At 35.5% G+C, this 15,004-nt stretch overlaps 1 protein-coding gene across 7 annotated transcripts in view; it reads right to left on the bottom strand.

Annotated features, from left to right (window-relative positions):
* Window positions 1-15,004, bottom strand: part of akap9 (A kinase (PRKA) anchor protein 9) — a 231,256-nt gene that overhangs the window by 63,352 nt on the left and 152,900 nt on the right. The gene's annotated exons all lie outside the window — the stretch shown is intronic.

Below are 15,004 nucleotides of genomic sequence, written 5' to 3'. Positions count from 1 at the left end.
GTTATCGGAATGTCAAACATGTAGTTGCTGGATGCTGCTTTACTCACTGCACTAATATTACAGTGAAAGAATGAGTTGACAGGAGAGGCGCAACAGTTTCTATGATAATCAGCAGGCCTTTGGCTGGAGAAAAGCAATATGGCTATAAAGTAAAAGGTGACAAAAAGAATGCTTTCAAATATATTAAATGTAAAAAAGAGGATTATGAAACTTGACTCTTTCATCTATTCAATAAAAACTGAACTACAACAATTGGATAATTATTCTGAGAGAAGTGTGCAGTAAATCTAGATGGGCATCTTATTTATTATAATCAACATTACATTTTGAAAATGTCAACAATATTGGCACTCTCCAATGTGTTTGTTATAATAGACAAAAAAAATGTTCTTAAGAAAGGTAATTAAAGTTTTAGGTGATACACAGTGGCAAAAACTGACACATTGTTAAACATTTGGTAAAACAAATTACCAAAACATAAATAAATAAATACAGCAAACTTCAAAGTATTGCTACAGGCAACAATATTTAAGCTGTACAAAAAACAACAGTGCATCACATTAGCTCTCAAACAACATTTGCTCATACAACATAATACATTTTCATCCAAGGCATTGTCAGGCAGATCGTAAACATAATTCGTATAAAATTAAAGGATATAATGCATTAGGGTGACTATGTTGATCATTAACCAGTCTAATAACACAAAACAGGGAAAGTCAGTCACTAAGAAAGACCGATCTAATGTATTTTATTTATTAACACAACTTTAGAAACATAAACTTTCCCAAATGTCAATTAACTAAAACATGACAATTACATTTATTTAACAGGGCTGTTAAACACAATTCTATGATGACTGGGCCCCAGTGTTGGAAAACAGTTTTATGTTTTACAGCACTTCTGTGTTGATTAATAATTAAACATATAAAATGTGAACTCTTTTAAAGGGTAATCCTTAACCTAGGTGATGTAAGAATGTAGGTGCAGCACAAACATATGGAATGCATTGCTGTAAAATGTAGTGGACCCTGTTAAAATGTGCTATTATAGAATAAACAGACTTTGGTCTGGATATAAATTGCATTAGAAACATGCCTAGACAGGCATGTATGATTAGAAAGGAATTTGTCAAACATGCTATAATAAAACATGCTTAAAATATCTTCGAGTTAAAAAAAATAAAAGTGTAAGCTTAAGGCTATAAAAATTGTTGACATTTATAGAGAAAAGTTCAATCTTGAGGATTAATAGTTTTTTATATATTTAAATAAGTGCTACAACATCTATGTAGTATGTATATACTGTATTCAAGCATTGGTGAAGCACAATCAATTTAATGATTTATATAAAAAAAAATGGTTGCGATACAAGTCTTATCACACAAACCATATCTAAAACAAAACACTGAAACTGTGTAGCCTCCTTAGCGTTATGTTTACCCCCAGAAAAATGATGCAAAACGGTTAGAATATATTTCAACAAGAAAAAGTGTTATTAGGCACAACAGAAATGTGTAAATACAAAAACATCAACATAAATACAGTATGCCATGTATGGCTATTGTTCACATGATATACTGATGCAGATTTCATACTCTTTCTGTGTGTGAAATGTTTTGAAAGAGTCTCCAAAGCACAGCCCAATGCCACAATCGGGACATTTTTTCCAATAACATTTTTTTCTCTTGCTTGCACATAAGAGAGTAAAATACTGTATCAGTGCCTGATTTGCATAATCGACTTGCCCAATTAATTATGGAAGGATACCACCTGCAAGGCTTAATGACATCCACATTTCCCTTGACATAAACATGGGCAGTTGCTACACTGTTGCAACAGTGCTTAAGGGCGCTAAAGTCTTTCTTGTCCTTTTACTTGACCTTAACCATTTTGCCACTGTCACACCATGGTGAATCATCACATGACCACGTTCACCAGGCATATCATGGCGGTTAGGTTGTGCAGTGCCATATTCATCAGTTTCACTATCACTGTGAACATCTGATGACCAATTCATATTGCCATCACTATTGCTCAATTTGAGCAATGGTTCAGTTTCTCTTAATGGCTTTTCCTTTGCCATTGTTTTTTGGTTAAAGTCTCTGACCCACTCAAAATTGAGGAGTTTCCACAGGGTTACCATATAGTGGATAAATGCATGAAAATACACATACTGGTTTGCAGCATGATGTTATTTAATCCACTAGATAGTAGCAGAACACTGCTCTGAAAGTAATTCAGGCTTAACACTGTAAAGATGATGATTACATGACACCCTGGATCTGTTCTGGGTTTCACTATACAGTATGTAAACAGAATTCTAAGCTTGAGTCATGCTCAGGATTAATGCCAAGGAAGTAAAAGCAGTAATACATACTGGAAAAAAACAATCTCACACTTTATTAACACAATGTGATTGAAGGTTTAAATAAGTGTGAAAGCACATAGCAGCTTTACATTTAAAGTAGGGTTCCAACTACTAATGTCAAAAATATTTTAATGAAGATGGAACACATTTGAAAAAAGTAAATCGTTTTTAAGTGCTTTTCACACATAATTTTGTATATGACTGTTAACAAGAGAATAAACAGAGTATTCAATTACTTATGTAATCCAAACAAGAGAATTTCCATTTTACTAGCCCTGCTACCTCATTAATATTGGGTTCAAATCTTACACCTAGTCACTGTCCATGTGGAGTCTGCACATTCTTCAGTTTCTCTAACCTCTCCTTCCACATTCTCCAAGATGAACAATTATGTTGATTTGTAATTCCAAATTGTCTCTGTGTGAAGGCGTGTGTATGTGAGTGGATTCTGCGAAGGACCAGTGCTTTCTCCATGGTTTTTCTCTGACCTCGCCCACATTCCTGCTGGTAGGATAATGGAGGAGGATAATGGAAAGGGGGTTGGTTGGGCGTACAAAAATAAAAATCTGATAAAATATATTTAAAATTTCAGCTTTCCTGGAAAGATTCAAATGAATTAGGTGCATATTGTTATATGTGTTTAATAAAACATATTGCCACATCATGCTTACGCCAACACTGTGTGTAACATGGCCAAAGATGCAAATTTCTGATATGTGGACAAATGAATATTATAATTAATTAATTTCAAAATGTATATATACAGAACACCTTCTATTTCATGATTCTATAATGTGCTTTGTTCCAGGAATACAGATAAATAATACAACAATTTTCTGGAAGTGTTGAGAATTTGTTTTGCATATTTAGAAGTTTGTACATTGTAGATACAAAATAAGAAATCTTTCAAATGACAGAAAGCATATGTAAAAAGCAATCAGTAAATCGACAGTGTGAATCTTGAATTTTCTCCCTGTGCTCACATAGTTTTTCCCCCCACTGTGTACTCCAGTTATCCACCTGCATTCCAAAGTGATAAATGTTCCCTTAAGTGCTAACTCTAAAATGACCCCATATGAGCCAGTGTTCATGTGTATATGTGCATTTGATGGGCCAGCTACCTCATCCAGGGGTGGTTCTGCCTTGCGTCTGATATTGCCGAGATAGACTTTGGCTTTAAAACAAATTATACAACTTGTATAATACATGGTTGGATTGATATTTTTTAATCCAGTGTGCTAGAATTAATGACCCATTGGATTCTTCCAAAAATGTGGGCTCCCTTTCATCTTGATTGCACCTTTTCATTACTACTGGTATCCACAAGTATATAATTCACTGTTTAGCCGAAAGAATTCTACAGTTACTGCATACTGATGTCCTTAGGCATTCTAGAGCCTTGGATTTCACCTTCATGTAGCCTTCTTTGTGGTAGCTCATCAAAGGAAAGGCATGAGATTTATTTCTGAGACTGATTGGTTGCTCTTCTTTGCATAATTTTTTTTCTTCAGTCAATACTTTAGGATATGATCTATCTAGTGCATTAAGAGTTTTATCATACCATCACTTGATTTTTATTCAAGTTGTAGAACACAGCCTAGTACTGCATTCATCTTTATTATGGCTTCCTTCACAAATGCTGATTTATATAGAGGTCAGTATTGTGCCCATTTTGGGTCTATAGTTTTCTTTTATGTGCAAATAACACTTTGATTTTTCAACAGTAATAACTTTTTTTGTATAGCACTCTTCATTGACTGTAGACATAGAGCACTGTGAACAATTCTCAGTTAAAATACACGCATAGAATATACTAATTGCTAAATACAGAACTGGTACACATATAAATACAGATTTGTTTAAACACACAGACAACAAGGAAGAAGCCAATTTAACATAAATGGAAACCAACAATATTTATCCCTTAATTAATCAAACTATGGCCACATTAAACTGTATTTATATTCACAGTTTGAAGACTATAATTTTTGACTACCTCCTCAGTAATTTGTATACCTCCAGCTTTAGTGCCATATGAAAATCTGATAACTGTACTTGACTACATCAAAATATATATTACTGAAATAAAGCACATCCTCAAGGGACTCTTCTAATGGAGGAACCTCATCTTTTCTGTATAATTTACTTCCATGGTATCAACAAGACAAGATTCTAATTTTATAGAATGCCATTTGCAATAAAGCAATACTATACAAAAAACATTTTGAAAGTACCTACTTCCCTATGCTGTGTAAGTATGTTCCCTCAGTGTGCACCCTCAATGATGGGTTTTCATTTACGCAAGCATGCTGCTAAATAGCTAAAATATTGCAATATGTAATCATTTTCGTACCAGTATTGTTTTTAATAAACCTAAATGCAAAAATAATTTGAATTCTGTTGTATTTTATGGTAATAAAACTTGGTCAAGGGATAGTTCCTCAGTGGATGACACCATCTGGTGATCCTCAAAAACTTGTGTGATTTTGGGTCTGCCGGATTCTTTCAGTTTCCAACTGCCTTTGGATTATGTAGGACAACATACACACTGACACTTTGATTATTTATTTTAAGCAATTGCTCTAAATTAGAAGCCTACACTTCCAAGGGTAATGTTGCCCTGTCTCATTTCATTTGTTAACTGCCATTTTCTTGTGATTATATAGTGTAATATTGTCCATGTTCTGTTCCAACTCTGCTTTAAGATAGAGGGTTTTTAAGTATTAAACCGAAGTTGGGACACTTGTGCAAATTGTTACAAGGCTAAATCTACTTTAATTGCCGCAGAACACCTGTTGGTTGTAACACATTAGTTGTTCCCGGACAAGGGCACATTTCTAATATTCTGAAACTTCCTTTTTCAGTTTATGCTAATCTAAACATTAAATTTAAACCTCTGGCAGTTTACCGTTTACATTTTCTTTATTTTAAGTAATTTATTGCATTTCAACTGATTACATTTGAAGAAAAACTGGAAAAAACTGAGGTATTCTAAAACTTTTGACTGGTAGTATATATCCAGTTAATTTCTGTAATACAGCTGTAGATTTAACAATCCACAAGAAGTTATCAGTATGATCCACGCACAGTTTCCAGCATTACAGAAAATCATGATTGCATGACAATACAGTATCCACTGACTGGGACAACCCATTAAATACAACTCAAAACATTGAAAGCAAAAATATTTGTATAAGATATCAGCAGTCAGAGCATGCTGAACAGTACTTTTCAAATATGAAGCAACTATTGGCAAAGTAAATGCTTTGGAAATCTACAAACAAGCTTTACTGGTTACAAATACTATAAGATTATTTAGTTTGCTTTAACACTATAGACTAGATAAATTTCTATATGACACCTTATGACCATAACACGCAAAGGGTTATGTGTTATTGGATGTGAAAATTGTAGTTTCCACTACGAATGTAACTAAAGGAGGTTGAGGCTTGTCATGAAACTTATAGTATCTTGGCAAAACAATGCTTGATTGTGTGTGTGAATGTGTATATGTTTGTGAGCTTTGGGTAATGACCAAAAGAATGAGATCACAGGTATAAGCGGCCAAAATGAATTTTCTCCGCAGGGTGGCTGGGCTCTCTCTTAGAGATAGGGTGAGATGTGCAGACATCCAGGAGAGGCTTGGAGTAGAGCCACTGACCCTCCGCATCGAGAGGAGCCAATTGAGGTGGTTCGGGCACCTGATATGAATTGGCTCCCTGTGGGGTTTTTTTCTGGCATGACCAGCTGGGAGGATTATACCTCCTATATGGCCTAAGAATGCCTTGGGATACCACAGTATGAGTTGGCAAGTGCAGCTGGGGAAAGGGACGTATGGGCCTTACTGCTAAGACTGTTGCCCCCACGACTCCGCTTCAGATAAGCGGTGGAAAATGAATGAATGGATTATTTCTATATACGTACACACAGAACTGTCAATAATTTATGTTATACAAACCTTTCATACAAAAGAACAATGCTAGGCAATATATCTATCTCCTTAGTGCAACATACATGTCACTGGAACTAAGTGCAATTTGCCATTTCATAGTTTCCTGGAAATGTAATCTTCTTTGGGTTCAGGTAGGAAAGCGATTGTGCTCTTTCCCATTCAATCTTTGGATATTTCTGCAAAGGAGTAACTACTGATCAGAGAGCTATTTTCAAGAAAGCAATAGCAGCACAATTCTCTGCATTTTGGTGCTATTTGTTATGATGTAGAAATCTTGAATGGTCACCTGATAACATACACATTTCATATAAACATACTCATAGTTACCCAGTATTACTTATAGTAAAATGTTTGTTAACAGCCCATTTTGATTTTCTTTCCACTTAATGATAAAACACTCTCTATTATCTTTAAATATCTTACGATCTAGCAGGTCAAAAAGTGACAAAGTAGTTCAAGTGCCATTGAGGCACGTTTTCTTTTTTGTTCATTCCAGGTCCTGTTTTTAGTTTTAATAATTTTTAATTAGACAGTTTGATTTTCATCTTAATGTTTAATCTGGGAGATGACAAAAGGGGTCATCTTTCTGTTTATTAAATTCAGAATAATTATATCTTTGTACTTTTAAGTGCACAGTTATTATTTCCTTCCTTAAAGTTTTTGCTTTGCTTTAGCTGATACTCTGGTTGAGACTCAAGAGTTTTAATTACTTCTGTTTATACCTTATCTTATAGCTAATTAACAATGAGATGAGATGCAAATAAAATGAAAAGAAATTTGAAAAGAAATTGAGGATAGGAAGGTCTGAGAGTTAACAATTTACTTGAATCTTCAAAATATTTTGCTGATTTTGTTAGACACCTAGTTAATTAAGTGACACATTCCATTAAATGTTAGAATTGGCATCTAAAAAATAATTTGGAGTGACAATGGTTAACCACTATGTCAGTCCAGCACCAGGGTCACTTATTCCCAAGGAAGATCTATAATTTGTCAAATTATCTGTTTTCCCTGTGAATCTGTATACAGGAGAAATAACCCTAATTAATTTAAGCATGAGGCACACATTTTCTAGTCACTGACATGGAAGGACTAATGAGGATCTCCAAATGGCTTACATCTTTTTCCACACAGTCATTAATTGATTCTTATGACACTGCAAAAACAAAACAGAGGACTTCAGTATCTCAGTAACTGCCTTCTTAACACCTTATAATTTCAACAGCCACATTTCATGTTTTAAAGAAATCTTAAAATTTCTTCCTGTGTAATACCATGCTATATTGAGAATACCACTAATACTAAGACAGCTACCCTCCACTACTCCCATTTACAGTTAAATCTACCTTAGACTCTTCACAAAATACCAAGTTATTGACACCAAAGACACATTTTTTTACCCTATTTAACATAATTCTATATTCAATTTTATAGCCATTGACTTGGAAAGCTGTCCATACATTAAATCCACTAATAAAATTAAACATATAGTTTGAAATGTACACAATGAAAAGGTTCAAAGTGACACTTTACAGAAATGTGCACTCATTGCTAATATATTTAAAACAGGACTTCAGTAAAATTAACATAGCACAATTTGCAAAGCATAACTACACCCTTACTTCTTTAAAGTGTAATTTTAGATATTTTTTTTACCTGTTATTTAATGAAAATCACTTTACATCAGTTAAATGATAAACAGATTTAAAGTTCATCACATAGTTGATACCAAGATCTGGATTAAACTACACAATCCTGTTGCCACTGCAGTGGTGACTCTGAGGAAACTACTAAACAATGTGTTATTTTGTAACCTTTGTCATTAACCACAATTAAATAAATCATAAGTAAATTTTTTCTTTAAAAAGTGTATCTTAAATCTAAAACATCTAGGTCAGAATATTCAGCTTAAACTGCAACCAAGGTGATTTTATTGAACTAAGCAAGTTCAAAGACTCATTCAACAACGACCTACTTGAGAGCAGAAAACATAGCAGAAAAAAGTTCTGCTGATAATGGCATGTCTCCATTTGCCACTGTGAAACCTTCTGTCAAATGTCTGTTGCTTGTCAAAAAAGAGTGCTAACCTGGCTTTATCCATCTGACCAAGTTAAAACTACACTGATTGCTCTGTGGTCATATTATTGAAACAATGAATGCTAATGTGATCCAGATATGGTGGTGGAACTTTCATGTTTCTCATTACTATGGGATCACGGATCAAGTGATGTTTTACTAAACTGGTAAGGAGGCAGTGTCTGTTGGAAAGTTAGCCAACAATAGTCCTGAGATGCTACAATACTTTTAAAATATTATTCTACAAAGCTGGAAACTTTATTAAATGCAGATCCTTTAATCTGCTTGAGGAATTTGTTTCTTTTGATCTTCAGCCTCTTTACTCCGTAACAAACAAAAATATAGCCTTCTGAGTCTCACAACTACAAAAGACAATAAAACAGGTTGGAAATCCATATGTAATCCCCCAACTACCCTTACCTCAAGCTCCAGCCAACACCTACAATTCTTGTTTTAAAAGCTTTGGATACAAGTATCAGCCAAATAAACAAATGGAAATGTAAAGAAGACTATAGCTACAATAATCTGAGAGAGTTTGCCAAGGTATTAACAACAGACATCAGTAAACCAGAACCCAAAACATACGTGACCACTGGCCTGTTTCTTAGGCATATTGAGCATACTATATGTTCTTCTATCCTTAGCAATCTTACCATACACCAAGATACCTTGTCAAAACCTGCAATTTAAATTATAAAAAGGTACAGTAGTGGACAGCTGAAAGACACTAAACATCAAGGAACTATCTCCACCCTGCAGGGTGGAATATAATTAAGAATGCCTGAAATGACAATAATATTCATCTTTGTAAGGGTGGGTATATTTAATTCACATATTTGAAAATGTGCATAACAAGTAGCAACTCTGATTCAAGACAGCATTAAGAAAAACTGAATATAAAATAAGCTCTGTTTAACTGAGAGTGATGAGGCCAATTTAAAAATCAGTAACTATGAATTCCAGTGAGATTTAAGAATGGTCCTCCTGAATATATGAACAAGTTTTTAAACAAATGAAACAATGGCAGGTGTCTTATGCAGGGGTGTCTCCAGCTCCACCTTATCATTAAGCAGCATGATGTAAGATGTTTAACAGAATGCAGAAGAGCAGGAAGTCAACTGGGCCTGTCCTTGCTTTAACACTGAAACTGCAATCATATGCTAACCATTGTGCTCCTTTTATTAGAGTTTTTTCAATTTTAACTAAAACAGGCAAAACATCCATCTTCATTTATTATTCCCCATAGATATCCACTGTGTGCTGCCTTAGGTGCTACTGATTACTGCCCTGATATGTGACAGATCTGAAGATCTAAACTGGCTGGCATATCAGTTGGCCATTACATAGAATAGGCCACTGAAGGCTGTTGTTTCTCTGAACTTTGCGATACTACTTAAACCTCAAAGCAGCCTGATGAAACATATGTTTTGCCCTGCAAGGCACTGTGTCCTTTTTACCAAAACTCTAAAAGTCCACCTGAGAGAAATAATCATGATCTATTTTTTTTTTTTTTTTTTAAGTACTACACTTCTAAAGCAATTTACTCAACACACCTCATAAGTACAATATGTTAAAGTGGGACAGACAGACCTACTGGAACACTAAAAAGTACCAATTTAATCTAAATTTCCAAGGTAAACACATTTTATAGATTTAAAAATACAAAGAAAGTCAAAGCATCTTCAAGGAGTAGGATGTTCAGGGGTGCTTGGACACAAACCATAACCATAGCATTTCAAAGAATTAGAATGAGGTAGAAAAGAATAAAGCTAATGAACAAAACATGATAACGAGACATGGCGTATACTAGGTCCAATTTATGTGCTGAAGGTATTCTAAAAAATTTTAATCTGCCCTGTATTTTTGGGAGAATAATTTCTTGCAAAATCTTCATTAAAAGTGCTTCACTATTCCAGATACACCCCACAATTACATCAGTTTTGATTAATCAGATGTCCTGTGAGATTTTCAAAGCTCACACTTACGTCAATTCTTGCACTGATTAGAGTTTGCTTTAGCTAGGTATGGTTCAGGTGAAAAATAAAGTCCCAAGGGCATGTAAGCCAGCACCTCTCTCTAAAGTCTGAATTTATAATTATAGTGCAGTGCTCAGTGATGGTGACAGTAATACTGCTGACTGATTTGGATATGAATTTTTACAGTTTATGGAAAGTGGTCTGTTTGTGTTTCTTTACTATTTTGTTGTCATTATTGATCTGACATGTACAACACATTGCTTACAGTACATTATTATTATAGCCTATGTGATCTCATGACTGTGTAGGGCCCTCTCTTAGTTTTGTGCTATCTTATATGCAAACATGAGTAAACATAGGAGTGTGTGTTTAAATACTGGCACTATGTAAAAGAATTTGGAAATAAAAAGTAATTATATGAATCTTTATAAGCCATTCAGCCATTCCCCAAAAATGCTAATTTTGTTGTAAGCTTTATAATCTCACATGTAATATATGCATCTAATAAATGACAAGAATGAAACCAACAAAGCACTTTATTTAAAGTTTACATTAACAGGAAAGTGCTACAAGAACTAACTAAAACACTTCAGCTATACCAGCAAAAGTAACAGCAGTTTTCAAGTAACAGCACCTAAAAATGTCTTTCAGTGGCTGAGGAGAGTATGCACTTTGATAAAGCTAACATAACATTCCATGGCAAAAAAGGACAAAGACTACTCCATAACAGGGTTCACTTCTCACAAAATAACTTAACACATGAAGATATGTCACAGGGCATTACAGAGTGGCAAATGTGGATCACTTTCTTGAATGGGTAAATAAAAGACTGAAAATGAATTATGCCACTGTTTTGTCAAACTTTTCTGCTGAATCCATTGTCTGTTATTCATGAGTGTTTTATTCAGTGAAACAGGTTTAGAACTGGCACATAAAATATTGGTCAACTTAACCTATTACAGCTGATAAAAATATCTGATTTTAACACGATCTTCAGAAGAATAGTTAGAACACATAACCTCACAAAGCAGTTATAATAAGCAATACTTTCTCCTCCAGTCTCTAAGTTTGATATCTGTTAAATTACATTTCAGTCTACTTGGCCAGACACTTCAGTCACAGGTGGCACAGTAGTAGCGCTACTGTAAGGAGATCATGGGTTTGTGTCTGGGGTCCTCCCTGCGTGGAAGCTCTTTGAGTATTGAGAAAAGCACTATATAAATGTATTATTATTAATTATGTATATTCATCTGGATCCTCTTTATTGACTATAGCACTTGTTTTAATATAGAAATATAGAATTTTAAGCTTCTAGTCAACTACATTCATTCAGCATACATTCAGTCACAAAATAAAATCTAGAGAAAATAGTGTGCACAAATCAAAAACTATCAGACACCATCTCATTATAGTCTTTCACATTAAATGTATAGCTTAAAAGGTCTAACCTGATCTGCTGTTTTGGTGTTAACACAGACAGAAAACAAATATTTATTGTCAGTAGTCTTACATGTGGTTGTAACAGTGTAAGAAATTGGAAGATAATAGGCTAATATATCAGAGTAATTTAAACATCACATTTATCGCAAAACATTAATGAAGCCTCACAGACCCCCTTGGCTCATACTTATGGATCAAATCACAGGTTAACTGACCTCACTTCGAGAATCACTTTCCTATAGCATTCTAACATGGAAGAAGGCAAAGTTATTGAATGTTTCCCTGTTTTCTAAAATAACATGTAAAACTAAAAGGGGCTTCACTTTTCTACCCATATTGTACTTAAAATGTAAACATGAATATTATAGCAGAAGGATTTTAGTAAAAATGTTTAAAGGGCAATAATTTCATTTTATAGGAATTGTTAAAAAATGTTTCATATTTTTGTCATCCTAAAAGCAATATATAGGCTCTGCAATGGAATGGTGCAATATCCACAGTCATACCCTGATCTGTACATGGTCCTTCTAGAACAGTGACCAGCCCCCTTGATATGGATTAAGCTGGTTTGAGAATGAAAAAACATAGTCAGGAAGGAACCATGGTTTTAATTTTAGACGTTATGCTGTATCTTGAAGTTATTACTATTAAATCAAAGTTAAAGGATAAGTTTGCCATTTTTCAAGTCAAAGTTATTTCTTCACAAAAATGGTATATATGCATTTACTATGTAAATGAGTTTTCTATAAATTTAAAAAAATATTTTAACCACATAGGGTCTTTGCAAAGGAGGGAATGGGCATATGCCCTCTGAGTTTCATATCTTTCTCATAGGCAACAGTTTGTCACACTTGGCCAATATAAATCCTTCACACCACCTGTGTTGTGTGGTATCCCTCAGGGTGCATTCGTTTGGCCATTACTTTTTCTACTTTAAATCCTTCCTTTGGGTCACATTATTTGCAGACATGGCCTTAACCTTCACTGCTATTCAAATGATATATAGTTACAGTGCATCCGGAAAGTATTCACAGCGCATCACTTTTTCCACATTTTGTTATGCTACAGCCTTATTCCAAAATGGATTACATTCATTTTTTTCCTCAGAATTCTACACACAACACCCCATAATGACAACGTGAAAAAAGTTTACTTGAGGTTTTTGCAAATTTATTAAAAATAAAAAAACTGAGAAATCACATGTACATAAGTATTCACAGCCTTTGCCATTAAGCTCAAAATTGAGCTCAGGTGCATCCTGTTTCCCCTGATCATCCGTGAGATGTTTCTGCAGCTTAATTGAAGTCCACCTGTTTTAAATTCAGTTGATTGGACATGATTTGGAAAGGCACACACCTGTTTATATAAGGTTCCACAGTTGACAGTTCATGTTAGAGCACAAACCAAGCATGAAGTCAAAGGAATTGTCTGTAGACCTCCAAGATAGGATTGTCTCGAGGCACAAATCTGGGGAAGGTTACAAAAACATTTCTACTGCTTTGAAGGTCCCGATGAGCACAGTGGCCTCCATCATCCGTAAGTGGAAGAAGTTCGAAACCACCAGGAGTCTTCCTAGAGCTGGTCGGCTATCTAAACTGAGCGATCAGGGGAGAAGGGCCTTAATCAGGGAGGTGACCAAGAACCTGATGGTCACTCTGTCAGAGCTCCAGAGGTCCTCTGTGGAGAGAGGAGAACCTTCCAGAAGGACAACCATCTCTGCAGCAATCCACCAATCAAGCCTGTATGGTAGAGTGGCCAGACGGAAGCTACACCTTAGTAAAAGGCACATGACAGCCCGCCTGGAGTTTGCCAAAAGGCACCTGAAGGACTCTCAGACCATGAGAAACAAAATTCTCTGGTCTGATGAGACAAAGAGTGGACTCTTTGGTGTGAATGCCAGGCGTCACGTTTGGAAGAAACCAGGCACCGCTCATCACCAGGCCAATACAGTACCATCCCTGAAGTGAAGCATGATGGTGGCAGCATCATGCTGTGGGGATGTTTTTCAGCGGCAGGAACTGGGAGACTAGTCAGGATAAAGGAAAAGATGACTGCAGCAATGTACAGAGACATCCTGGAAGAAAACCTGCTCCAGAGCGCTCTTGACCTCAGACTGGGGCGACAGTTTACCTTTCAGCAGGACAATGACCCTAAGCACACAGCCAAGATATCAAAGGAGTCGCTTCAGGACAACTCTGTGAATGTCCTTGAGTGGCCCAGCCAGAGCCCAGACTTGAATCCCATCCAACCTGATGGAGCTTGAGAGGTGCTGCAAAGAGGAAAGGGCAAAACTGGCCAAGGATATGTGTGCCAAGCTTGTGGCATCATATTCAAAAAGACTTGAGGCTGTAATTGCTGCCAAAGGTGCATCGACAAAGTATTGAGCAAAGGCTGTGAATACTTATGTACATGTGATTTCTTAGTTTTTTTATTTTTTATAAATTTGCAAAAACATCAAGTAAACTTTTTTCACGTTGTCATTATGGGGTGTTGTGTGTAGAATTCTGAGAAAAAAAATGAATTTAATCCATTTTGGAATATGGCTGTAACATAACAAAATGTGGAAAAAGTGATGCGCTGTGAATACTTTCTGGATGCACTGTATATCTTAATACACACTCGCCTCCCAGCACACTCACTGACTGCATCACTGATCTTAAGTTATGGATGGAAGATAACTTTCTCACACTTACAGTAATGCCAATAAAACTGAAGTATCACTGGTAGGCCTAAACTCCCTGCTTTCTATGGCATCTAACTTCTCTGTTTCTATTGATGGTACACTTATCAAACCTGCTCCTGTTGTCAGAAACCTTGGTGTTTTGTTTGATTTGTCACTTAATTTTGGCCTACACATTAGGTCTCTGTCCAAATTTTCATCCTATCATCTCCATAACATTACTCACCTCTGTCCATTTTTGTCATTTAATGATGCTCAAACTCTAGCTCATTGTTTCATAATGTCTCGTATTGATTATTGTAATTCCCTCTTTATTGCCCTCCCTGCAAAATCTATATAGATGCTACAGTACATTCGGAACTTTGCAGCCAGAGTCCTGTGACGATGTGGGTTCTGGCTCCACACTCCCATCTGATTTTGGGAACCCTTGAACCCAACACCGTCGATAATGTTACCGAGTGAGCTAGTCAATGGAGGCAAATAAACAATTGAGCAAGGGGTGGTATACAA

The sequence above is a fragment of the Polypterus senegalus genome, chromosome 15 (genome assembly GCF_016835505.1).
Source record: "Polypterus senegalus isolate Bchr_013 chromosome 15, ASM1683550v1, whole genome shotgun sequence".
Lineage (NCBI taxonomy): Eukaryota > Metazoa > Chordata > Cladistia > Polypteriformes > Polypteridae > Polypterus > Polypterus senegalus.
The sequence above is the reverse complement of the archived record's forward strand: the minus strand, read 5'-3'. Positions and strand labels throughout refer to the sequence as shown.